Source organism: Esox lucius, chromosome 7 (assembly GCF_011004845.1).
Source record: "Esox lucius isolate fEsoLuc1 chromosome 7, fEsoLuc1.pri, whole genome shotgun sequence".
Classification (NCBI taxonomy): Eukaryota; Metazoa; Chordata; class Actinopteri; order Esociformes; family Esocidae; genus Esox; species Esox lucius.
Window position 1 is genome coordinate 18,614,276 of NC_047575.1, and position 26,953 is coordinate 18,641,228.

The following is a 26,953-nucleotide window of genomic DNA, read 5'->3' on the forward strand; positions in this document are numbered from 1 at the left end:
TCAGCAGTCCCCACCTGCTTTAAGCAGACCACCATTGTCCCTGTACCAAAGAAACCTTCCATCACCTACCTGAATGACTAACGCCGTATAGCACTGACCTCTATCATCATGAAGTGCTTTGAGCAGCTGATCAGAATCCACATCTGCACCACCCTTCCTGACACCTTGGACCCCTTTGTAATTTGCATGCCACCCCAACAGATGTACGGCCAATGCCCTGAATGTACACACCGCCCTCTCCCATATGGAAAAGGGTAACCCATATGTGAGGATGCTGTTCATGGACTACAGCTCAGCATTCAACACTATTGTGCCTGCTTAGCTTGCTCCCAAGCTCAGAACCCTGTGTCTTAACACCTCCCTTTGCAACTGGATCCTGGATCCAACTTTGCAACATCCTGACGAGTAGACCCAAGGTGGAAAGAATGGGCAACCTCACCTCCTCTGCATTGACTCTGAGCACTGGAGCCCCTCCGACTTCAAGTTCATCTGTGCGTTCATCAAATATGACCTCACCTCGTCCAGACAAGCAGACTTTGCAGTAAAATCTGGCAAAAAGCACCTATACTTATTGAGGATACTCAAGACGTTTGGCATGTCTGCAAAAACTCTCACCAACTTTTACAGGTGCACCATTGAGAACATCCTCTCAGGCTGCCTTACTGCCTGGTACAGTAGCTGCTCCGGCAGTGCAGCCCTGACCCATCAAGACATGGACTCCACTAGACCTCTGAAGGTGTGCTGTGGTATCTGGTACCAAGACATTAGTAGCAGATCTTTCAAGTCCTGTAAATTGCGAGGTGGGGCCTCCATGGATCAGACTTGTTTGTCCAGCACATCCCACAGATGCTTGATTGGATTGAGATCTGGGGAATTTGGAGGCCAAGTCAATACCTTGAACTCGTTGTGTTCGTCAAACCATTCCGGAACTATTTTTACTTTGTGGCAGTGTGCATTATCCTGATAAAAGGCCAGTGCAATTAGGGAATACCATTGCCATGAAAGTGTGCACATGTCTGCAACAATGCTTAGGTAGTTGGTACATGTCAAAGTAACATCCACATGAATGGCAGGACCCAAGGTTTCCAAGCAGAACATTGCCCAGAGCATCACACTGCCTCCGCCGGCTTGCCTCCTTCTAATAGTGCATCCTGGTGCCATGTATTCTCCAGGTAAGCGACACACACGCCCCCAGCCATCTACATGAGGTAAAAGGAAACATGATTCATCAGACCAGACCACCTTCTTCCATTGCTCCATGGTTCTGATGCTCACATGCCCATTGTAGGCACTTTTGGCAGTGGACAGGGGTCAGCATGGGCACCCTGACTGGTCTGTGGCTACGTAGCTCCATACACAACTAACTGTGATGCACTGTGTGTTCTGACACCTTTCTATCAGTACCAGCATGAACGTTTGAGCTACAGTAACTGTCGCCAGTTCACCACATTTCCTTCCTTGGACCACTTTTTTATATGTACTAACCAATGCAGACCAGGAACATCCCACAAGGGCTGCCATTTTGGAGATGCTCTGACCCAGTCATCTAGCCATCACAACTTGTCAAAGTCGCACAGATCATGCTTGCCCATTTTTCCTGCTTCTAACACCTCAACTTTGTGGTAAGAATGTTCAGTTGCTACCTAATTTATCCCACCCACTGACAGGTGCCATAAAAATGAGATTATCAGTGTTATTCACTTCACCTGTCAGTGGTCATAATGTTATGGCTGATCGGTGTACATGAAACTGTATTGTTTGTCGGCTCCAGTAGTGCAACAGAGCAAGTTGAAAGTTGCCTGGAAATCGGCTAAGTACTGTTGCTTTATGGAGGCCTGGAGTGAATGAGACCTGCAACCTCTGTCTCTGAGGCTGCCATGCCATCTTCACATATCAATCAAGGCCTTCAAACCTTACATACAGAAGGATTCAATAGTTCAGGACCAGTCAATCTAAAGCAAAAAGGGAAGGTAATATTAAATGTATGAGTTGCATAATTTATTTCTAACCTGGGATGATTGATTCTGAATATCATTAAGAAATACTGTAGTCTGTGGAGCATAATTTCACCACAGTATTTTGTGAAAAATGTATTTTCATTAAACATTACCATGACTCAATGGCTTTATTGCAAGACAATGATTACTACAATTGTCAAAACCTGATGCACATTTCAGTGCCATCCATCTACTAGGAGGTGACAGGAACAGTAAAACTGATTTTATCTTGTCAAAATAACCACTGTGATCTCCACGAAAACACAATTGAAAGTGAATTACTGCCTTTAATACAATCTGTTGTACTATCCCAGTAACTGCAACACAGTAATGAGTGGTTGCTTTTGTATCAGAAAGCACACTGTTTTCAAGGCCCTTTCTCAACAAACATAATCAAATAAAACCATGCACTTGTCTTTTACTGCTAGCGTTTTCATTGCTCATCAATCGTTGCTCATGAATCCTGTTTTTCTCCTATTTCATTACGTCAAGTTCGCAATTATGGCCATGCTTAGTGATAACATCTCCACAGCCAGTTTATTACAGTTGAAGTTTGAAACGTGTCTACAATGCACACCTCACAAGTCATTCTGCTTCTTTTCAAAAAGCTCCCTCAACGTGGGATTCATAAGCACACTAGTTGAGAACACTTTTGGGGTATTTTCATCTGTGAGATCTACTCTTTAAACAATAATTGAGCAAAAAGATCAGAATAGCGCTCCCTGTGTAAACACATTAATGTTTCCATGACAGTCATCACAAATAGACGTGTCCTCAAATACCTGTATGTTATATTATGATTAAAGTGAGGAGTTTGATAAGCATATCAAAGGAACTCAAAATCAACATTACTGATAAGTAATAAAATATAAAAAGGCACTGTTCGTTTCACATTATACAGTAGTGTACTGAAATGTGTTGCCGGTGTTAACAGCCCAATAAGTACAGAGTTATGGTATCATAGGCCGCCTGTCCCCAAACACAAATTATGTATTATGAAGGGTTTAAATGGCTGAAAAGGTCAAATAATGTTGTTTGTATTTCAGGAATGTTTTCACATAGTTCTGGCAACTGCCTGCTATTTTGCATTTTGACCAGACTGGCATCTTGAGGATAATAGGAAAATACAAGTAACTTTAAAGTTTCCATCGAACCGCACACTGTACCATCTGTTGGTTTTGTTTTTTATATAGTTTTATTGCCACATTTTAAAATGAAAGTATGTTGCTCTTCACCATCTCCAATCTGGAAGTGTACATCCCGAGAAAGTGTTATTGCAGACCTCTTCTCGGAAATTGTAATGATGAAACAGGAGGCAGGAGACAGGCGCTGGGAGAAAGGACTTCTATTAATGAACAAAATTGTTACAAAAACTGAAATTACACAAAAACCGAAACAGCATCAAAGCAGTATGAAAACCAAACAATGACCAAAAAACAAACACTAGGGAAGGAGGAACTTCAATAGAGACAATGATAAGGGACACAGGTGGCACAAATAAACATCAATAGGTGTCTGTGCTACAAATGAAGGAAAAAGGGTGTTGGATTCCACTGGCATGGCATGCCTGCTGTTCCAGGAAGTGACAGAAATATTCAGATCAACTATTAAAACAAAGAAATAGGTTGCTAAGTTTTAGCCCCTAAGGTATCACATGCAAAATATTATTAAACTCCCACATTTTCTTTCTATGCTAGAAGGGGGCTAAAGTGAAACAGCTCTAGCTTACCTTTTCGTAAATACACAATCTACAGTCAGCAGGATAAATAGCTTCAAATAATTAACCTTCTGCACAGTATGTTTCTGTCATTTTCAGTTTGCATAGATGAAAACCCAATTGCCAAAATTTCACTCATTCTTCCTACAGTTGTCTTTAAAGGAGCTGTGTTAGCTTCATTGAATGGACTCCAACCAGCAGTAATCTGTCAAAAAGATCATGCTGTTACAAGCTCTCTGTTTCTATGACAACTGTGCATGCACACACCATCGACAAATGCACCAATGTCAAAGCTCAATTCCAACTGTATCATCCCTACTCTCCGTCAGTGGGGTGTATCACCAAAGGGCTGATAACACATAGTTATATCAAACATGTTGACTGTTATCCCATGGTGTGATTCACACAATTCTGGAGACGAAGAAGTGGATTGGGAGATAGCTTCATCTTCAAACTGTTATACCAACAAATCATAAACTTGACTCAGGACAGAAAACATAAAAGACAATACATACTTCTTTATTATTACTCCTTTATTAAAGAAGAAATGTATCTTCTTTATTAATCTTATTTGTTATTTGTGTGTTTATCTAGAGATTGATATTTGATGTTTACACATCATCAAACATTTTTATCCAGGTGTAAACAGCAGCAATACAGGAAAGTGATCTGATCATATTATAACATGATAATAACAGCAATATGAGCTCATTTGTTGTAAGTACAATGAATATAGAGCACACATTATTTTTCATTAGAGAATCACATTCTAAACCAAAACACATTGACTTTTACATTTATTTCTGATATGCAGGTTTGATTGTGTACCATGAGTGTGACCTTACTGTTGAGGCCTTGTTGCAGGGTTTCCTGTATAAAGGGAAGCTATGGTCCCTCAGTTGTCTTTTCACCCTTCCTTCATACATCATTGATTAATGGATCAGCTCAGTGTAAAGGATTAGTGGTTGGACTCAGCAGTTGGTTCCGGTTTCATCTTTGTATTGTATTGAATCTGAAGTTTGGAGTAGCCATGTGGGAGAGACCTCTTAATGGATTTCTTCTGATACCATGTGAAGGACTAAAATTGATGATGGCTAAGTATTGACATTTCTCTGAGCAAGGGAGTTGGAGCCCATATCCCTCGACCCCCCATGTTTGAAAATGGCATAATTTCCCCACAAATACAGTATATAGTGGCTTGGAAAAGTAATGAAATCCCTGACCAACTCTCTCACTCTGCTGAATTACAAACTATACAATGTCATTTTGTTCTGTTTGATATTACATTTTTAAACACTGACACACAAAATCAATTATTCTATGTTGACAGTGTCTTAATGTTAGGAAATAATTAAGCAAACCAAACATTTTGAAATATTTTGTCTGCATCAGTATCCACCTCAGTGCCGTCCATAGACCTTTCATGGGGCATGTGCAGAAACAAGGTGGAGTAAGTTGTCATCTCACACTGACAGACGACGTGTTTCCATGGGAGTTAGTGATGTGCATAACGCAGAGAGACTATGCGTTCCCTTTTTCTGCAATAATTGCTTTAAATCTTTTGAATTATGTGGAATGATTATTCCCCATTCTTCTGGGCAGATTTGCTCCAGGTTATTCAGGTCAGTTGAAGAACTCTTATAGACCACAATTTTCAAATGGTGCCACAAATTCTCAATGGGAATGAATTCAAGAATTTACTGGGCCAATGTAGTACATTCACCATTTTGTGCTTGAGCCACTCCAATGTTCCTTTGCTGAAAGGTGGATTTAATCTCAATCTAAAAATATTTTGCAGCCTAGCAGCCCATTTTTTTTGTGAAAGTAATATATTTCTAATCGGCTGCTGTAGAACTTGTATACAATTGAGTAGGTTAGGCTATATAATTAGCTGATCATTCAAAGTATATATATGTAGCCTTTAAAGAAAAAGTAAAGCATTTGTAGCCCACTAGGAATATCAAATGCTAAGCATTTCAAAATTTGCATATAAGGCTGGATCAAATAAAATACATGTACTTAGAACTGAAAATACACAAAAAGCCTAGATGCTTGTCTTTATAGTACTGACTGTACCGGTTGGAGACATTGGTAAAGGATATGCTCTTTATTGCAGATATACAGTGGGGAGAACAAGTATTTGATAACTTGCCGATTTTGCAGGTTTTCCTACTTACAACGCATGTAGGGGTCTGTAATTTTTATCATAGATACACTTCAACTGTGAGAGACGGAATCGAAAACAAAAATCCAGAAAATCACATTGTATGATTTTTTAAATATAATTTGCATTTTATTGCATGACATAAGTATTTGATTACCTACCAACCAGTAAGAATTCCGACTCTCACAGACCTGTTAGTTTTTCTTTAAGAAGCCCTCCTATTCTCCACTCATTACCTGGATTAACTGCACCTGTTTGAACTCGTTACCTGTATAAAAGACACCTGTCCACACACTCAAACAGACTTCAACCTCTCCACAATGGCCAAGACCAGAGAGCTGTGTAAGGACATCAGGGATAAAATTGTAGACCAGCACAAGGTTGGGATGTGCTACAGGACAACAGGCAAGCAGCTGTGTGAGAAGGCAACAACTGCAATTATTAGAAAATGGAAGAAGTTCAAGATGATGGTCAATCTCCCTCGGTCTGGGGCTCCATGCAAGATCTCACCTCATGGGGCATCAATGATCATGAGGAAGGTGAGGGATCAGCCCAGAACTACACGTCAGGACCTGGTCAATGACCTGAAGAGAGCTGGGACCACAGTCTCAAAGAAAACCATTAGTAACACACTACGCCGTCATGGATTAAAATCCTGCAAAATCGGCAGTGTATCAAATACTTGTTCTCCCCACTGTAGTAGTAGGGCTGACCCCATTCAGTTGAGTAGTCGATTGTTTGATCAGCAGGCTGTTGGTCGACTAAGATTTCTTTAGTAAAGCAGTCACATGGCCATGTGACACCTCTGATTCCCAACTGTATCAGTCTATTTCTGAAGCCCTGGGGATGGCGTAATTCAAATTCAATGCTTTTAAGGCCGCAACCATTGTGCCAGTGCCAAAGCAATCAACTGCATTTAGCCAGAATGACATCTGACCTGTCTCACCCCCACAATCATGAAGAGCTTTGAAAGACAAGTTCTGGCCCATCTTAAATCCTGCCTCCCCACTGGATCCCTACAAGTTTGCCTACCGGTCGAACACGTCTACAGAGGATGCGTATTCACATCCAAATTGGAGGAAGGGTTTAGGAATGACAGCTTTTTAATATGTAGTCACCTCTTTTTCTAGGGACCAGAAATAAATGGACAATTGACTCAAAAGCTGTTTCATGGACAGTTGTGGGCTACTCCATTATTTCTTCTTCAATTAAGCAGGCAAAAGGTCTGGAGTTGATTCCAGCTGTGGCATTTGCTTTTGGAAGCCGTTGAACCCACAACATGCGGTCCATGGAGCTCTCAATGCAAGTGAAACAGGCCATCCTTAGGCTGCAAAATAAATAATCCATCAAAGAGATAATAGGACCATTAGGCCAAATCAACAGTTTGGAACATTCTGAGAAGTAAATAATGCACTGGTGAGCTCTGCAACAGAAAAAGGCCTGGACATCCACGGAAGACAATAGTGGTGGATGATCGTAGGATCCTTTCCATGGTAACGAAAACTCGTTCACAACATCCAGCCAAGTGAAAAACACTCTCCAGGATGTAGGAATATCATTATCCAAGTCTACTATAACGAGAAGACTTCACATGGGTAAATACAGAGGTTTCACCACAAGGTGCAAAGCATTCCTAAGCCTCAAGATTAGAAAGATCAGATTAGACTTTGCCAAAATATGTGAAAATGCCAGCCCAGATCTGGAACTGCATTCTTTGGACAGATGAAACTAAGATCAACCTGTACCAGAATGCTGAGAAGAAAAAAGCATGTCCTCCATATATGGCTCATGGGCTTAAGAAAAAAGTCCTCCAAAGATGGCTCAAGGGCTTGGTGAAAAGAAATGTACGTTTTGATTAGTCCAAGAAATCAGTTGAATCTTGGTTGACCAAAACAGATCTTGGTCAGGGAAAGCCACAACTAGGTCTAGGTTCCCAATTCTTTCTGCATATTATCTGTGAGGTGTGCTAGTGGAGTTAATATTTTTACCCTGTACTGTAGCCAATTCACAAGTTTAGGTAGATTTTTGTCACAGTGCAAAGGCATTAAGTGCTGCAGATTCTGGTTGCTGCAGATTCTCATTCTCTATAAATGCAAATTAATGCATTATAGCCCAATAATAGGCTAGGTTAAATTAGCACCAACAAAAACCTGATTATAAACCTGCTGTTAGTTCTTCTAATCTGTGTCACCTTCAATGTGATTACATAACTTGCGGGGAAAGATGCCATTAGGCATAGTCCAGTACATCTACAATCAAAAATATCCACTTCACAGGTACAGTATTATGATTGATGAAGCCAGTCACAATTTCCATTCTGGATTTAGCATAGGTTATTAAATTATTAAATCTTGTGATATGCACTCACCTAAAGGATTATTAGGAACAACTGTTCAATTTCTCATTAATGCAATTATCTAATCAACCAATCACATGGCAGTTGCTTCAATGCATTTAGGGGTGTGGTCCTGGTCAAGACAATCTCCTAAACTCCAAACTGAATGTCAGAATGGGAAAGAAAGGTGATTTAAGCAATTTTGAGCGTGGCATGGTTGTTGGTGCCAGACGGGCCGGCCTGAGTATTTCACAATCTGCTCAGTTACTGGGATTTTCACGCACAACCATTTCTAGGGTTTACAAAGAATGGTGTGAAAAGGGAAAAACATCCAGTATGCGGCAGTCCTGTGGGCGAAAATGCCTTGTTGATGCTAGAGGTCAGAGGAGAATGGGCCGACTGATTCAAGCTGATAGAGGAGCAACTTTGACTGAAATAACCACTCGTTACATCCGAGGTATGTAGCAAAGCATTTGTGAAACCACAACGCACACAACCTTGAGGCGGATGGGCTACAACAGCAGAAGACCCCACCGGGTAGCACTCATCTCCACTACAAATAGGAAAAAGAGGCTACAATTTGCACGAGCTCTCCAAAATTGGACAGGTGAAGACTGGAAGAATGTTGCCTGGTCTGATGAGTCTCGATTTCTGTTGAGACATTCAGATGGTAGAGTCAGAATTTGGCAATACAGAATGAGAACATGGATCCATCATGCCTTGTTACCACTGTGCAGGCTGGTGGTGATGGTGTAATGGTGTGGGGGATGTTTTCTTGGCACACTTTAGGCCCCTTAGTGCCAACTGGGCATCGTTTAAATGCCACGGCCTACCTGAGCATTGTTTCTGACCATGTCCATCCCTTTATGACCACCATGTACCCATCCTCTGATGGCTACTTCCAGCAGGATAATGCACCATGTCACAAAGCTCAAATAATTTCAAATTGGTTTCTTGAACATGACAATGAGTTCACTGTACTGAAATGGCCCCCATAGTCACCAGATCTCAACTCAATAGAGCATCTTTGGTATGTGGTGGAACGGGAGCTTCGTGCCCTGGATGTGCATCCTACAAATCTCCATCAACTGCAAGATGCTATCCTATCAATATGGGCCAACATTTCTAAAGAATGCTTTCAGCACCTTGTTGAATCAATGCCACGTAGAATTAAGGCAGTTCTGAAGGCGAAAGGGGGTCAAATACAGTATTAGTATGGTGTTCCTAATAATCCTTTAGGTGAGTGTACAGTAGCAGCATTACAGCATCATAGATTTACAAACACAATTAATTTCTTAAAGTATGAAGTCATCATAATCACATTAAGTTACTCACTTGTGTGAGCACCTGAAGGAATGTTAAGTTGAATAAAGCTGCACTTTCTACTTCTGATATCATTCAATAACCTCCCTGCCATTCAATTTGTCACTCTCTAGAGTCTCTTATTGCATAACATAGTGGCGAACCGTTAATATTGGAGCTAGGCCCTCAGTAGCGGAAAAAGATCTGACGTCATACATATAGATAGGGAACTCGGATACACAGCATGATTGGAGAACTTTCTTTTGCAGACCTATATAGTAGACACTATTCTTTGATGACATAGTCAAACGGTCCTAAGCAACGCCTCAACTGTGGCTCACAGAAGCAGCAAACTTACCCAACGGTTGCAAATATTGATAGCAGTGTCACGATGCGTCATGGATAGCAGGACACAGGCGCAGAGGATTCAAAAGCAAAAGTAATTTATTTCAGAAAGTCTCACCAGCAGCACAGCCACAGACATATGAACAATGACCAGCAAGAAACACAGGGGCAGGAGGAACTTAAATAGGGACCAAATAAGGGGTTAACAAGACACAGTTGAAAGCAATAGATTTGCAGTTCTTGTTGCCCAGTGATATACTTTTATTATTCAACTATGCCTGAAAAGGGTGTCCCGAGCAACTCTTAATTATTAATAAAATTACATTTAGTCAAATATATGCTTTAAAACAATTCAGGAATGATGAAGTGAACACCGTGAAACCCATGGTGTTTAAGAAATCCTCGCGTCATTTGGATCTTTAGACAGGTGCCAGGTGCCAGGTTATAAGGAACCATTTCCTGTGTTGTATACGCTCAGTGTGAATACTTTAGTTATTTCAATATCTTCAGCATCTTACGAGAGTTCACTCCTTACTTTGTCAAAGATTGTAACTTGGTTGAACTTGACTGAAAAAATTATTTGGTGATTTTGTCTCATGAGGAGTTATTGTGATATGGATATGTTTGTGCATTTGAGTATTTGCCAAAAAGATCAAGAAGATCGAATGTTGAGAGATGGTTGCTTTTGCTATCTGTCATTATGTATTTTTTTGTCTTGATTTTAGACCATAGAAAGTCAATATGTATATTTGGCCTTGATATGGGTATATTAATGGTTTTGCCGAAAGAAATAGAGTAATGCTGCTGTGAGATTGGTGCAGCTTTCAGCAGGCTTAAGCCCAGGAAGCCCAGGCCTAAAGACGCCACTGATAAAGAGAGTTAGAGAGAAATGTTCAGTAGTTTTTTTTATTTCAGGCTGAATGATTAATCTGCAGATGCAAGAAGAACAGTTAACCTCCCTATTCAATAAGTCTAACATACAAATTATTTACAATTCTCTCGCTCTCTGACTTTCAGAAAGAAAACTCCAATTGGCCCAAAAACTTTGTGGGGGACAAATTAGTGTCATGGAAAATTGGGGAGTTAGTGTCCCTCGCACTTACATGCTGGCTACATGTAATGTCTCCTGTTTGAGTGTACTTGTTTCAGGTGTGTACTATCTTAAGGCATCCTCCTTCTCAGGGCTTTTTGCCCTGTCAGTCTTTCTCTTGTCTATGTTCTCCCCTGACTGCACAGGCTGGCCAGTTTTTCAGGGGAGACAAAAGCACAATTAAAGACAACAGGTGCAGTCAATTCTTCTCTGCCCGTGCTCCCCAGCGAGGATTAGGTTCTCAGCAGGGTCACTGTTACATTTCACAGCCTTGTTATACTGGGTGTATGACTGAATCTCAAATTGCATACTACATACTATGTACTACAAGTACGTACATTGCAGATGATGAAGAAGTACCTACTGTTTAGTATATAGTAAGCTAGTATGGGACCAATTTGGACATACTACCTGGTTATGAAATTGCGTCTCAATGTTTCTTGTAAAGTTTACTTTCACCACAAATAGAATTTATGAATTGTATGGCATTTGCTACTGGTCATTTTAATACCTTATTAGCGAGTAATATTAGTATCTTACTACTTGGAATAGTCATAAGAATTGAGCAACTGCTAGCGAAGACTGAAGACTGCCAAAGCTATTTCGTTTCATGGCTCAACAATGTAAATTTTTCTTTCATACGTGAACGACACTGATACAACAACTATCAATATAGGTGACAATAACTTAATTTTTTGTTTAGTGAAAGGAAGAGAGAATCGTGTAAACCCCTCCTCTTTTACGGAGCAAAAGTTGTGGTCTATATTACCCCAAAAAGCATGCACGGATGCATACTTCAAAAATCTGTGCACTGTTTTCCCTAACATATTTCTTACCCAAAATTTTCTACTAAGTGTAACTCAAAGTTAGATAAATGTTCCCAATAACTTAAAACCTTTATGTTTTACTGACTTTTACAAAATGTTTATAAGTTTAAAATGAAAATGTTCCCAGCATGTTCTGCTTCAAGTTTATATTTTGTAAACGTGCAAAATATGTGTTTGACTAAATGATTGGATTACTTTAGACAAATGTATGTGTTTGATGTTTGTGTAGCAAAGATTAATCAATCATTCAATGTCCATGCAAAAAAAAAGATAAAAAAAACAATTCCAAGTTATCAACCTGAAGCAGAGAATGCTCGGAAAATTTTCATTTTAAACTTAGAAAAATGTTGTAAAAGTCAGTATTACATAAACATTTTGAGTAATTGGGAACATTTCTCTGACTTTGAGTTACCCTAAGTAGAAACATTTGAGTAAGTAATACATTAGGGTTTACAGTGCAGTGTGACCATCCGTGATCTTTTGGCATAATATTTTCACCATACTATGGTTTGGGACATACTAATCTTCTCACATACTAATCTGGCATACTCTATAAACTGCAAAAAAAAAGGCAACAATTAAATCACACAATGGGTCTCGATGAACAAAATATATTTAAGGTCAAACTCACCCTGAAAATCTAAGTAAACAATTGAAATCACAGGATGTTCCAACTCGTAGTGTGTATGGCCCCCACATGCCTGTATGCACTCCCAACAATGTCTGGGCATACTCCTGATGAGATGGCGGATGGTGTCCTGGGGGATCTCCTCCCAGACCTGGATCAGGGCATCAGCGAGCTCCTGGACTGTCTGTGGTGCTACTTGGTGGCGGTGGAGGTACCGATACATAACATCTCAGAGGTTCTCAATTGGATTCAGGTCTGGTGAACATGAGGGCTAGTCAATGTCATCAATGCCTTTGTCATCTAGGAACTGCCTACACACCCTGACCACATGAAGCCGGACATTGTCTGGGGAGGAACCCAGGGCCCATTGCACGGGAGTAAGTTCTGAATATAGGTCTGAGGTACTAAACAACAGTCAGGGTACTGCTGGCTAGCACATGGAGGTCTGCACAACCCTCCAAGCATATGCCTCCCCAGACATTCACTGACCCATCCATGTTGGATGATGTTGCAGGCAGCATAACATTCACCACAGTGTCTCCAAACTCTTTCAAGTCTCACTTGTGCTCAGTGTGAACTTGCTCTCTTCTGTGAAGAGAACGGGACGCCAACGGCAGACCTGCCAATTCTGGTGTTCTTTGGCTAATGCCAATCGAGCTGCACAGTGCTTGACTGTGAGCACTGGTCCCAGTAGAAAATGTCAGGCCCTCATACCACCCTCTGTTTGACAGTTTGGTCAGAAACATGCCCACCAGTAGCCTGTTGGAGGTCATTTTGTTGGGCACTGGCAGTGCTCCTCCTGTTCCTCCTCACACAAAGGAGCGGGTACTGGTGCTGCTGCTGGGTTGATGCCCTTCTACGGCCCTGTCCAGCTCTCCTCGTGTAATGGACCATCTCTTGGTATCTCCTCCATGCTCTTGAGACTGTACAGGGAGACACAGTAAACCTTCTTGCAACCGCACATATGGATGCACCACCCTGGAGGATCTGGACTACCTGTGCAACCTGAATGGGTTGCAGGTACTGCCTCATGCTACCAGTAGTGACAAGGACACTAGCAAAACACAAAACTAGAGAAGAGTCAGTCATGAAGGATTAGGACAGAGCAATTGTTTGTGGCCACCACCTACAAAACCCTTCCCTTTTTGGGGGTTGTCTTGCTGTTGCCTTGCTACTGCACTTGTTGTCACTTATATTTGCACAGAAACAGATGACATTGATTCACAATCACTTATGCTTCCTAATGGAACAGATTGATATCCCTGAAGTTTAATTGACTTGTGTTTCCTGTGATGATTACGTGTTCCCTTATTTTGAGCAGTGTAGTATGCAGGTATGCAATTTGAGATTCAGATCATGTGTTTGTTCATCTGTGTTTTGTCAGATGAAGGGAAAGGATGAATGAACCCAAAGCTGAATGAACACTTCACTGAATCGAACACTACTGTTTCGATGCAGTGTAACAGATGTTTGTTTCAAAGTACAACACCACGTGACCAATGACGTTCAAAGCTTCGGACATCACAAAATCATCTTCAAGTTCCAACCGGTTCCAACAGGTGTTTTTTTCAGAATTGCTGTTTTGAAACTGCATACAAAGGTTAATGAAATCCGGTCACTTCAAGGGATTTCTGTAGGAGTTTGAGACCCACGTATGGAAATTAGAGAGAAGTATTTAAAAGAGCAAGTTAGTTAAGATAGTCATAAAATAGAGAGAGTTATTTGGTAGTAGTCAATGAACAGTAATTTGAGAGTTCTACAAGAGAATAATTTAGAGTGTTGGTTAGCTATTATCTGAGAGTCATACGAAAGAGTGGGTAACTTGAGAAGTAGACAAGATAATTATTAAGTGTTGCTTAGCTAGCTTCTTGGAAACAATAATAGCAGTGTTTTAGAGAGCACTGGAGAATGTGTGGTTGAAATAGTAACAAATATTTGTTAAATACCTATTTTTCAGTTGCAGTTGACAACATGATAACTGAAAAACACGTAACGAAAAATATTTTTCATTTTTGTTGACAAAAACAAAACTAGATGACATTATCTTTGTGACAACAGTCTTATAAAAAGTTGTGCTCAAAGGCTTGCATACCCTTTTCCAAAAAACTTTAAAAGGAAGATTTTGAGTGAGGAACAGAAGAGTTAAAATTAAGAGACCACTACAAATTGAACCCTTCTGTTCCTCACTCAAAACCTTCCTTTTCAACTTTTTTGTAAAGGAATGAAAAAGGTGCATTGGTCTCTTAATTTCTTCTGGAGATGTATTTACCATTTGTAAAGAAAATTTGAGTGAGCAGGCAAAACACATGTCTTTTATTTCTTACGGGATTCAAATTAAACTGTAGGTCATAACAGAATGGCACAATCATCAAACAAATCATGACAACAAAGAAACTGACCCCTGTTCTGCATATCCTTAGTTCCTAATACTGTGTATTGCCCCCTTTAGCATCAATGACAGCATGCAGTCTTTGTAATAGTTGTCTATGAGGGCCCAAGTACTTGCAGGTGTTATAGCTGCCCATTTGTCTTGGCAAAATGTCTCCAGGTCATGCAAAGTTCACTCCAGAACCTTCACCTTTTTCTGCTGTAACCACTGGTGGGTCAACTTGGCCTTGGTCATTGTTGTGTTGGAAAGTCCAAGAGCGTCCCATGCGCAGCTTTCGTGCAGAAGAATGCAAATTGCCTGCCAGTATTTTCTGATATAATGCTGCATTCATATTGCCATCAATTTTCACAAGATTCCCCGTGCCATTAGAGCTCACCCCCCATTTATGGTTGTGACCATAAAACTCTATTTTGGTCTCGTCACTCAAAATTACAGTGTTCCAGAGGCTGTGAGGCATGTCAATATGTTGTCAGACATATTGTAACTGGGCTTGTTTGTGGCATTGGTGCAGTAAGGCTTCTTTTTTTTTCGTTGTCACTCCAAATTACAGATCCCCGAAGTTTCCACTTCTTAATAAATGATTGAACAGTACTGACTGGCATTTGCAAGGCTTTGGATATCTTCTCTTCTCCCCAAGTTCTTACATTACAAACTGATATTTCCATCCATGTGAATGAAATGGCTCAAACAACGCATGTGCAATACACATTTTCCACTGGCTAATTACATTTCAGAAATGTCAAACTTCCATATTGTGCACAATGTTGCGCATACATTTCAATAAATAGGCCTAATAGTAGACATAATCAACATTGTAAGCAAAACATTATATGATCCATTAGCCTTATATGATATAGTGATATGTTTAGGCTACTATAGGTTAATGAGGGACTAAAATGTAACTAAAACATAAAGGCATTTTGTTGACTAAAATGGCTCACTGTTTTCGTCATTTTGACAATAACTAGACTTTTTGAATCTTGCCCCTGACAAAAAGCCCATATTATAAAAAAAGACTAAAACTAACACTAATTAAAACTAAACTGAATTTAAAAACAAAAAGTAAAAACAAAATAAAAACTAAAAAAAGTCAAAACTATAAAAACCTTGGTACGAAGCCGCCCATCCAGTGGAGTAGTCCCAGCTCATCAGTGGCCACTCCCTCCCATTATTGCTCCCACCTGATTCCACTCCTTATCAACCTATCACATCAATCCCTCATCTTTTAAAAAGCCAACTGTTTTCCCCCTGTTTCTCCTTCTTTTTGCTGCTTTTGCTTAGGCATACAGTATGGACCTGTTGCAGTTCATAAAATACTTAGAACACATTGAATGTATTTGACTACAGAACCCATTAGACTGATAGACACTTGTTGTTTTGAGAGCCATTTGTGTTGTTTAATGTGGGTATGTAAACCAGTGTTTTGTCTGTGTCTTGTCATTTGGGGGTCTGCTGTGTTTTGTTTTGGTAATGTCTAGTTGTAAGTGTTCTATTTCTCTCATTCTTTGTCAGTCTTTGATTGTTCCTTGTTTGTCCCAGGGAAAAGGGGACAGCACCTTGGCAGTGTTTAGGTTTAGACACTCATGTGCATACATATACCTGTAGAAAACCTCTGTCTATATACCCTAAGACCTGAGTGGCCCATACCCTGTATTTATTTAAGCTAGATAGATTAGTGGTTCTCTATAGACTATGAAGGTAGGGGTTATTTGATTTGGTTTCTTTGCTTTGGGCCCGCTCAGCCGCTTTTCCCACCTTACTGTGTTTGGGTTCAGAAAAAAACCTTGTTTGTCTGTCCTCCTTGCGCTCACCTACGACCCCACCACCTCACCCACCTTGCAGAGCGCCCACGTGTGGCAGCATGTTATTGTCGCCTCCGCCAAAAAGAGTGCGTAACAGTCAACAAGTTGACAGGGTGCATGAACGCTCACTGTTCTGTAATAATAGTATGTGCAATACACAGAAAACGGTGTAATATTGAGTATATGAAGGAATTGGTAGGGAACCTTTCATATTTACAATTCAACCAATAAATGCACATGAATAAATGAGCAGACCATTCACTCAGATCCTTCAGAATCCTGAGTCCCTACTTGTGGATTCTCCTATCAAGCTCATCCCACAGGTTTTAAATAAAGTTTTGGTCAGGGGATAGGATGGCCATTACGAATGTTTGACTCTGCGCACAACATGAGGCACATGGCACACCTCCAACATTCATGGCAGAGACTGAGGGACCGTCCAAAGCCCAGGCAGAGCCTGATGATTCTTCCAGAACGCCAGCAGAGCGCAACAAGCTGTTCAGAGGCCCAGCACAGGTCGACGAGCCATCCAGCTGCAGCCTGCACACTCAAAGGGCCGTGGTCCGACGCTTTGGGGGGAAAATGTTTTGCAAATGCACCCCTATCTGCTGCAGCAGCGTCTCTCCGTTGCCACCAGAGAAAACTAGCAGCTTCTGGAATCTTATAGGGGCAGCCAGAATTGTAGACCTCATCAGGGGTATTTTCCAACGAGCAGCTCTGGGATGAAAAAAGCGAAGCTACAAAGAAAAGCCAAAGGGAAGAGGGGAAAAGGCAAGGAAAGGTGGAGAGGCCATCTGAGCAACAACCCCCCAAACTGCCACAGGGAGGAAGTCCCGAAGACAATGCCACTTCCAAGTTACAGTAGTTGGTCACCCTTTTCACTAACACCAGTTTGTTTTTTTACTAAAATGCCCTCCAGGGTCCTTAACAGCTGCTCTGTGTCCATTCCCTATGTCCTACCCTCTCACATTGTTTTCAAGCATGTATCAATTTTTACATTAATATAAACAGCCTAAGTGTATATAAATCAGTGGGGAAAAATATTTTTTTAAATGTAGGAAACTCTACTAAGGCATTCCCCTTTCACATTGAATGCAATGTATTGACATAAGCATCAATTGGTTGACAGTCATCTTTTCCTATTGAAAAAGATGTATTAACTTTTGACATGCCATGCAACGTACAGAGATAATGTTGTCTATCTTACTATTACACTATTACAGTGATTAGGATTGGTCAAAAAAATAATTTTGAGTTACGGTTTCACAATCTCAATTTCATAGTTAGAAACAACAAGTAAAATATCTTCTCTGAATTAAATTCACAAACACTATATGGGAATACGACATGCATATGACATGCAGATGAAGTATAGAAATTTTGACAGTGTCAACCAAAAAGTCTGTGAATTTTTTCTGATGTTCAGTAAAAACGAGAGCTCGTCAAGGGAAACATAATTAGCCTCCTTCAAGACAGAGGCAGCATCAGGTGTGAGGCGGTCTTTGAAGACAAAGAAGCTCTTCCCCTGACATTTATCAACAGCAACCCCCAGGGTGTCACTAAAAATGATCTGAGTCTACACACCACCACAGAATCTTGTGGGAGAAATTATGAGGGAACATGTGAACATGTGATGAAATTGCATCTTGACTGACGGTGGCACAAAATAGGAGATCTAAAACAATGATGGGACTTGTTAACATACAGGAGCTCTCTTATAACTTGTTTTTGAAAGAAGAAGTTTATGTGGTCTTCAAAATATCAATGGGTAGTTAACTTCAATAATGGAAATACTTTTGACACTCATCAGCACCCCAGTGACTAAGTTTTAAAGTAAATGTGAACATAATCTCCAGTGGCATTGTTTGGATGCAATTCCAAAAATAGATTTTTTTAGTCTGTTGAGTTTGCATGAATGTACTCATAATTTGCACAAAGAGGTCTGGTTGTTTTGCAAGACGACAACACAGGATTGCATGTGCTATCAACTTCGCCCCTCACTCAGCCCATGCTGATCTGCCTGAGCCCTATTTTGCAAGTCTGGTGACATCCCTACCAACCACAGGTTTATATCAGCACATCCTGTTGTCTCAAAAGTATAGCTCTGTATTACAATAAATTATTACTGTCAGTTATCTTCTGTACTAAAAGGACAAAATGTATTTTTACCACCTGTCTGGTTGAGAAAGTCTACCTTTCACTCACTCATTCTCTATAAACACACATCCCAGATGGTCCACATATTAATTATTTATAAAATGGTTTGGAACACCCATAGCTCCACACCCTTAAATCACTGAACTAAAGCATCACAGTAGCTGTGGACAAAATCGTTAGGACAAAATGTATTCAAGGCTCAGATTTCTTTTCTCTAACTTGTATTGAAAAAATTTGCAAATAAATATATTATATAAATGTATCCTTCAAGCAATATCCCTTTCAGCAGTATAAGCCATTCACCTCATGATGACTCACTCTGACAGTGCCAGTTTCAAGTATTTAATTATAGCAGTTTTACATTAAGTTGCACTCCATATTGTGTAGGTTTGTTGCCAGGTGTCATTCATTTGCCAATTTTGCTTGAACACAGTGATTGCCCACAGTGAAAAGACCCCAGACTATGGTGATTTGCCTATGTTTTAGCAAAGTAATTATCTTTGTAGAGGTACCATGCTGGTACAATAATGAATGTTCCTGCAGCTTCATCTGATTTGAGAGGGCATCCAATTAGGCAATCACAGTGACAGGTTCAGGGCCGGTTCCAGGCGTAAGCTACCTAAACGGCCGCTTAGGGCCCTCATGACCACTAAGGGCCCACATTACATTTACAGGTGCATCTCAAAAAATTTGAATATTGTGGAAAAGTTTTTCAAATAATTCAAATCAAAAAGTGACATGTTCATATATTCTAGATTCATTACACAAAGGAAAATATTTCAAGCCTTTTTTGTTTCAATCTTGATGATTACTGGTTACAGCTCATGGAAATCAAAAATCTAGTATCTCAAAATATTAGAATAAAATCCTCATTGCGCAATATGTCGAAGGTCGCATGGAAAGTCACTAGGATGTGAACTATACTAAAAAACAGCATTAAAAACATAACATATGTACATCAAACAGTGGAATGATGCCCAAATCTAGTACTTATATCTATCCATCCCCAATTTTTTTGTGTTAATTTTGATATTTTTGGGTAAACATAGGATGTGTGTAAAGCTGGTTGTATCAACATTTGAGTTTTAGCCTGTCCATGAAAGTGGCCTGTCCAAAAACTTTTTTGTGTTCTAGCTTGTGCCTGAAAACCTCAACTCTCCGGCTCCACTAAAAACTCCACTAAAAACTTTTAGTTTACATCGGAGCTCCGTACCATGAAGCAAGTTGGTCGTTGCATTGAACGGCAGGCAAGAAAATCAGGGCTCACTGTTCACACTGAAGTCTACAAACTCTACCTTTCAGTTTACAGAAATGCCCTCAGTGCTACCAGGTCCTCCTACATCTCAACCATAATCAACAGTTCCAATATGAACTCCCAGACTCTGTTCTCTACTGTCATCAAATTACTTCAACCCTGCAATCACTTAATCTCTAGCCCTTCCACTAAATATGCCATCTTTTTGCATTTTTTTAAAGATTAAATAACAACAATAAACTCCTCACTATCTAATTAATCTACCATAGCCCCCCTCACAGTTAACCTTCAGATCTGTCCACCTGCTGCCCAGGAATCTCACCTCTCCTCAGTCCAGTTGTTTCTCCTTAAATCACTAAACTCATAATGACATCCAGATATATATCCAAATATTACCTGCTCTCTCGATCCTCTTTCCACAATCCTGATTAAAGCCTCCATACCTGCTCTCTGTCCACACATCACAAGCATAGTCAACTTCTCCCTCTCCAACGGTATTGTCCCCTCCTGCTACAAAGCTGCTGCTGTCCCCCCTATCCTTAAGAAACCTGGATTAGACAACACCATCCTTAACAATTTCAGGCCCATCTCCAACCTCCCCTTCCTGGCTAAAACTCTTGAAAGAATTGTTGCCTCACAGCTCCAAGCCTACCTCCAAAAAATAATCTATATGAGTCTCTTCAGTCTGGTTTTCAGCCAATCCATATCACATAAATTGTACTCCTTAAAGTTGTCAACGACCTTCTGTCAGGGAAATGTCTGAAACCTGATGCATTCTTACTGAGTAAAGGACTGAGTCCCATTGTTTAGATAAATAGAGGAGTGTGGGAGAGGGGATCTGGTTTTTGTCCTAGGGGGCATTCTTGATTGGTAACAGTGGATTATAGGGTTAATCATCTGTAGGTTGTCGAGATGCTTTAAGTTCCCCTCAAGGGTTGAGAAGGTAACCCAGATGGGGGGAAGACAATATGTCCCTTGTGTCAAGCCCAGGGCATGTGATAGAACAAAGGGAATGTGTTGTATTGACATAGGACAGATGGGCAGCATCTTACCACACCCCTTTTTCTTTCCTTATATACTGATGATTTTCCTGTCCTAATTTAGAGATTATTCATTGTTACTTTGTAACCTGTGTATTCTCTCCTTGCAAGAATGAACTGTTTATTGTGCATTTGAGTTTTCCTCTGTCATACCCCAATTTCATAAATCGTTTTGACTTTAGAAATTGCCATCACAACTTCTCCTCTCTGCTGATGCCGGTTCCCTCAACATCCTGATTGATTTGACACAGTTAACCACCAGATTCTGCTCACCAGGCTTGAGGGGCTGGGCGTTGAGGGAACTGCACTCTCCTGGCTGAACTCCTGTCTCACTAACCGAACCCATTACATTTTACTCAAAGGTCTAAACTCAGACTCAGACACAGTTACCCAAGGTGTCCACCAGGGCTCAGTACCTGGTCTCCTACTCTTCATCACCTACAACCTTCCCCTTGGTCAAATCCTCTGTCACTTCAACCTTAATTTCCCCTGCAGTGCTGATGATACACAAATATATCTAGCCACCAAGTCTCTCACCAACCCACCTCTGACCCATATTGAATCCTGCCTGACTGTAATAAAAGTATGGATGAAGGAAAACTTCCTTAATATAAACCATGAGAAAACAGAACTCCTACTCATTGAAACCAAATCCACCCTCACCAAAACTCACTTTCACTTGCAGCATCGATTACACTGTTGTTTCTCCATCCCCCCACACACGTAACCTTGGTGTCTTTCTGGCCTCTACACTCTCCTTTGATCAGCACATTAAACAGACTGTAAATTCTTAATTCTTCCATCTCTGCAACTTCGCCTACCTCAGACGTTCCTTCTCCCATCCTGCTGCTGAAACCCTTATACATTCATTCATAACCTCCTGTCTTGACTACTGCAACACCCTACTCACCGGTATCAAATCAACATCCCTCTATAAACTCCAAATGGTTCAAAAACTCACACCAAGTCCCCGGTAGCATATCACCCCATCCTCTGTGAGTTACACTGTCTTCCTGTCTCCCAACACATTGACTACAAAATCCTCCTACTTACATATAAAGCCCTAAACAATATTGCCCTTGACTACCTCTCCAAACCTTCTTCCATATCAACCTACACACTCCAGTACTTGCCTAAATTAGCTGATTAGAGCTGTTCTCAGGTAGACATTTCTGTATTATAAATTTTTATTCTATTATTATGAGATACTGGATTTTTGATTTCCATGAGCTGTAAACCGTAATCATCAAGAATGAAAAAAAAGTGTGTAATGAATCTAGAATATATGAAGGTGTCACAGATTTGAATTACAGAAAAAAAGGAACTTTTCCACTATATAATATATTTGTTTTAGATGCACCTGTAGTCCATAGTAGTCAACAAACCTACTTTCCATGAAGACCTACATATTTGGACATGAGGCCCCATCCAGTGGCTTTTGCAGAGGACTGCATTAGGATGGTATGTCTAAAAAAAGGACACACCGATGTGGCATGAAGGAGTGTATAAGAAAAAAGCTGAGGAATAAAATTTACAACAACAAAATGTACTGTATTTTGCGGTTTTGCTTGGTTATTACTGTAGCCAACTTTTTGACCAAGATGTGCTATCTTTTTCTAGATCTATAGGCTTATGTTGTGCACCAAATTTGTGCACCAAACATTTGTACACCAAACACTTCCTGTGCGCCACAATGGCTCTGCATTCACTATGTCGTTTTTTTGCTTATTACTGTTTATATTGTTTTTATTTTTGTTCATGGTGTGCAGTCGCTCATAAAGTACTTTTGGAAGTTCGTTCATCACTGAATACAGACTTTTTCTATACTTACCGGAGCACTTGCTGTGTTTCCTTTGTCCTGCCCTCTATTTGTTTACCAATATGCCTATGGAGGAGAAAGAGGAGAGGCTCATGTGCCGGTATCCTATGTAGATTTTGGACAAGATACTGCAATCCGTTGTTACAAAGTATTTTACTTGCAAATGTACAATCCCTGGACAATGAAATGGATAAACTACACCTTCCGATTAACTTCCAGTAGGATATTGCGAACTGCTGTATGCTGGCGTTTGTTGAGACCTGGCAAGACCCTTTGGAGTCATCCAAGAGGTCATCCCGAGGGTCAATGTCAGGACTTTCCCCAACCTAAAGCCCTGGGTTAATGGTACTTTCTGTGCTAAGCTCCGAGCAGAGTCCTCTGCCTATAGTTCCAGGGACCTGGAGGCTTTGAGGAGGTCCAGATATACAAAAAGAGACTACAAGGATATGTTGGAGTCAACTACCAGATCTCTGACCCGAGACGCATGTGGTTTGGACTGCGACACATCACATACTATAAAGGGAGAAACAGCAATGATGCCCGGGCCTGCCGCCTCTCTCCCCAATGAGCTCGAGCCAACCAACACCATACCTTATGGAAGACTAGCTGAGGACCAGGACCAGTCGCGGCCGACGTAAGGAAAGCTTTTAAAAGAGTGAACCCTCAGAAGTCACCAGGGCCAGATGGCATTCCAGGCCATGTCCTCAGGGGGTGCACCGACCAGCTAGTGGAGGTTTTCACCTCTGTATTCAACCTCTCTCTGTCTATAGTCCTCACCTGCTTCAAGCAGAGCACCATTGTCCCTGTACCAAAGAAACATTCCATTACCTGCCTGAATGACGACAGCCCTGTAGCACTGACCTCCACCATCAAGACATGCTTTGAGTGGCTGGTCAGAACCCACCTCTGCACCACCCTTCCTGACACCTTGGACCCCTTTCAATTTGCATACCATCCCAATAGATCTACAGACGATGCCATCGCCCTGACGACAAACACCGCCCTCTACCCCCTGGAAAAAGGCAACATATACGTGAGGATGGTTTTTGTGGACTACAGCTTGGCATTCAACACTATTATCCTGAAAAGCCTGTTCCTAAGCTCAGGACCCTGGGATTTAACTCCTCCCTTTGCAATTGGATCCTGGACTTCCTGACAAGCAGACCCCAGGTGAATGGGTAACCTCACCTCCTCTGCACTGTCTCTGAGCATCGGAGCCCAACATGGCGGCGTACTTAGTACCCTCCTGTCCTCCCTGTTCACGCATGACTGTGTGGTCACACACAGCTTCAAAGTCATCCTTAAGTTTAGGGATGACACCACCATCCTGGGTCTTATCTCTGATAACGATGAGACCACTTACAGAGAGGAGGTAGGGAACCTGGCTGGTGCCAGGATATCTGAAATACTAAGGAGATGATTGTGGACTTAAGGAAGCGGCAGAGTGGGGATCATGCCCCCATACACATCGATGGAGCTGAAGTGGAGAGAGTCTCCACCTTCAAGTTCCTCGGTGTGTTCATCAAAGATGACCTCACCTGGTCAATGCAAGCAGACTTGGTAGTTTTTTTTAACTTTTACAGGTGCACCATTAAGAACATCCTTTTAGGCTGCATTACTGCCTGGTACAGCAGCTGCTCCCCTGTTGATCTCAAGGACTCCAGAGGGTGGTGAAGTCAGCGGAGCGCATCATCAGTTGCCCTCTTCCCTCTGTGCAAGGCATCTACCACACACAATGCCTCAGGAAAGCACGGAACATCATAAACGACTACAGCCACCCAGGCTACGATCTGTTCATACTGCTTACAGGAGAAAAGGCATGCACTTCCAGACTCACAAAGAGTTTTTTTCCCCCAGGCCATAAGGCTTCTCAACCAACAACACTGATCTATGATCATATTGATCACATGAACACTTCTAATGCTCTGATGACTATCTATGCACATTCAATCGACATTAGCATATTTGAATGTACCATTCATAGGCACTCTTACACTTTCATCTATAATATTTAATATTTATTTTGTATTGTCCATATACCCCTTTTCTACACTCTTTGGAATTGCTGCTAGTTTACATTGTTATGTATATGTTTTTCTATTTTTTGTGTTATATTTTACCTAGTGCTGCTGCATAGATGACCAAGATGGTGGCGTTTGGCATCACGTGCGTATTGCGGCTCAACGTAGTTTTTAGCTTAATCACTCAATACAGCCAACAAGCACTCCTAGACATCGGAGCACAATGCACAGCAGAGTTTTTGACAACTTTCACCCTCCACCGGACATTGTAAGGACGCTCAGGGAGACGCTATTGCCATTGCCGACTAGTGGTGCCCGGGGGCGGCATCAGAATTGTAAACAAAGGAAGAAAAAAAAAGGCTAATGTTAGCCCCCCATTGGCCTTCACTACCTAGCTTTTTCCTCGCTAACGTACAGTCAAAGCCGAACAAAATGGACGAAATACGACTGAAAATCATCTCACAAAAACGGGTCATGGATTGCAGCGTCTTGATTTCCACGGAAACATGGCTTAACAACAACATACCCGACAATGTAATTGAGATGGATGGCCACAATATGTTCGGAGCGGATAGGGTTGAAGTGGACTGCAGACGTTTTTCTGTTGTTGCAGGTACGCGTCTATCTCAAGAACCTCACCGCTACTATCCCTGCATTTCAGTTGCACATGCACTTTGTACATACAAATTGTCTCTTTGCACATTTACATTTTGCACACTTAGAATTGCCATTGTGCTTGCATTTGTACAGTTGTTACACACACCTCTACCTCGAGGACCTTAGTGCTGCTATTTCTGCATCCCGGTTGCTCATGCTACCCTACTACATTACTCCTTCATTTACCTTGTTTGCACGTTTGGAATTTGCAATTTGTACCCGCTTGTAAAATTCACTATACCTAAAATTTGCCCTCCTCTATTTTCCTTAATTGCACATTTAGTATTGCCCTTTGTACTACATTTGCCTTCAGTGCAGATCTACATATTCCACTTGTACTGTACATATACTTAATACTTGTACTTTTTCTGCCCTCTATTTGCATTTCTGGTTAGATGCTACCTGCATGTCGTTGCACTGTACTTGTACTGTTCAATGACAATAAAGTTCAATTTAATCTAATCTAGTCTATATGTCATGTGCCATTTCATAAGAATTGCACTGCTCGGAACAACAATATGCTATTTTGTGCATTTGACAATAATAATATGTAATAAAGACAACATATCGCTTATTATAGTTGATCACGAATAGTAACAACAGTAACAGACTGGTTGTGTAATCTGTAGTTTACTACCAGTCAGTGAAGCAATAGAAAATAAGATGCCACCTTTGGGGACACCCCTAGTAATTATTGATTTCCTGTGTTTCAGCCACACCATTGCCTCGCAGGTGCATAAAATCCAGCACATAGCCATGAAATCTCCATAGACAAACATTGGCAGTAAAATGAGTCATAATGAAGAGCTCAGTTACTTTAAATGTGGCACTATCATAGGTTGCCACCATTGCCATGAAATTTGGTTGCCACCAAGTCAGTTCATGAAATTTCTTCTCTACTAGATCTGCCCCAGTCAACTGTAAGTGCTACAATTGTGAAGTGTAAGTGCATAGGATCAAAAACAGCCTAGCCACAAAGTCGTAGATTACGCAAATTGGGCGTACATATCGTGTATCATCTGTTGAGTCACTCATGACAGAGTTCCAAACTGCCTCTGGAAGCAACCTCAGTACATGAACTGTGCGTCAGGAGCTTCATGAAATGGGTTTCCATGGCTGTACAGCTGTATGCAAGCCTCACATCAACATGCGCAATGCCAATTGTCAGCTGGAGTTGTGTAAAGCACACCACCACTGAACTCTGGAGAAGTGGAAAATTTTTCTAAGGAGTGATGAATCACACTTCACTATATGGCAGTCTGATGGACGAATCTGGGTGTGGCAGATGCCAGGAGAACGCTAACTACTGGAATGCATAGTGCATACTTGAAAGTTTGGGGTAGAGGAGGGGTAACTGTCTGAGGCTGTGTTTCAGGGTTTGGGCTAGGCCCCTTAATTCCAATAAAGG

The 26,953-nt window shown here is 41.1% G+C and overlaps 1 long non-coding RNA gene across 1 annotated transcript; it reads right to left on the bottom strand.

Annotated features, from left to right (window-relative positions):
• Positions 1-3,210: 3,210 nt before the first annotated feature.
• LOC117594700 lies at positions 3,211-25,207 on the bottom strand. Its single transcript, XR_004575911.1, has 3 exons — positions 24,988-25,207; positions 22,880-22,933; positions 3,211-3,326 (listed from the first exon to the last, which is right to left on the bottom strand). It is a non-coding gene; the product is annotated as an uncharacterized LOC117594700 (long non-coding RNA).
• Between the last annotated feature and the right edge of the window lie 1,746 nt (positions 25,208-26,953).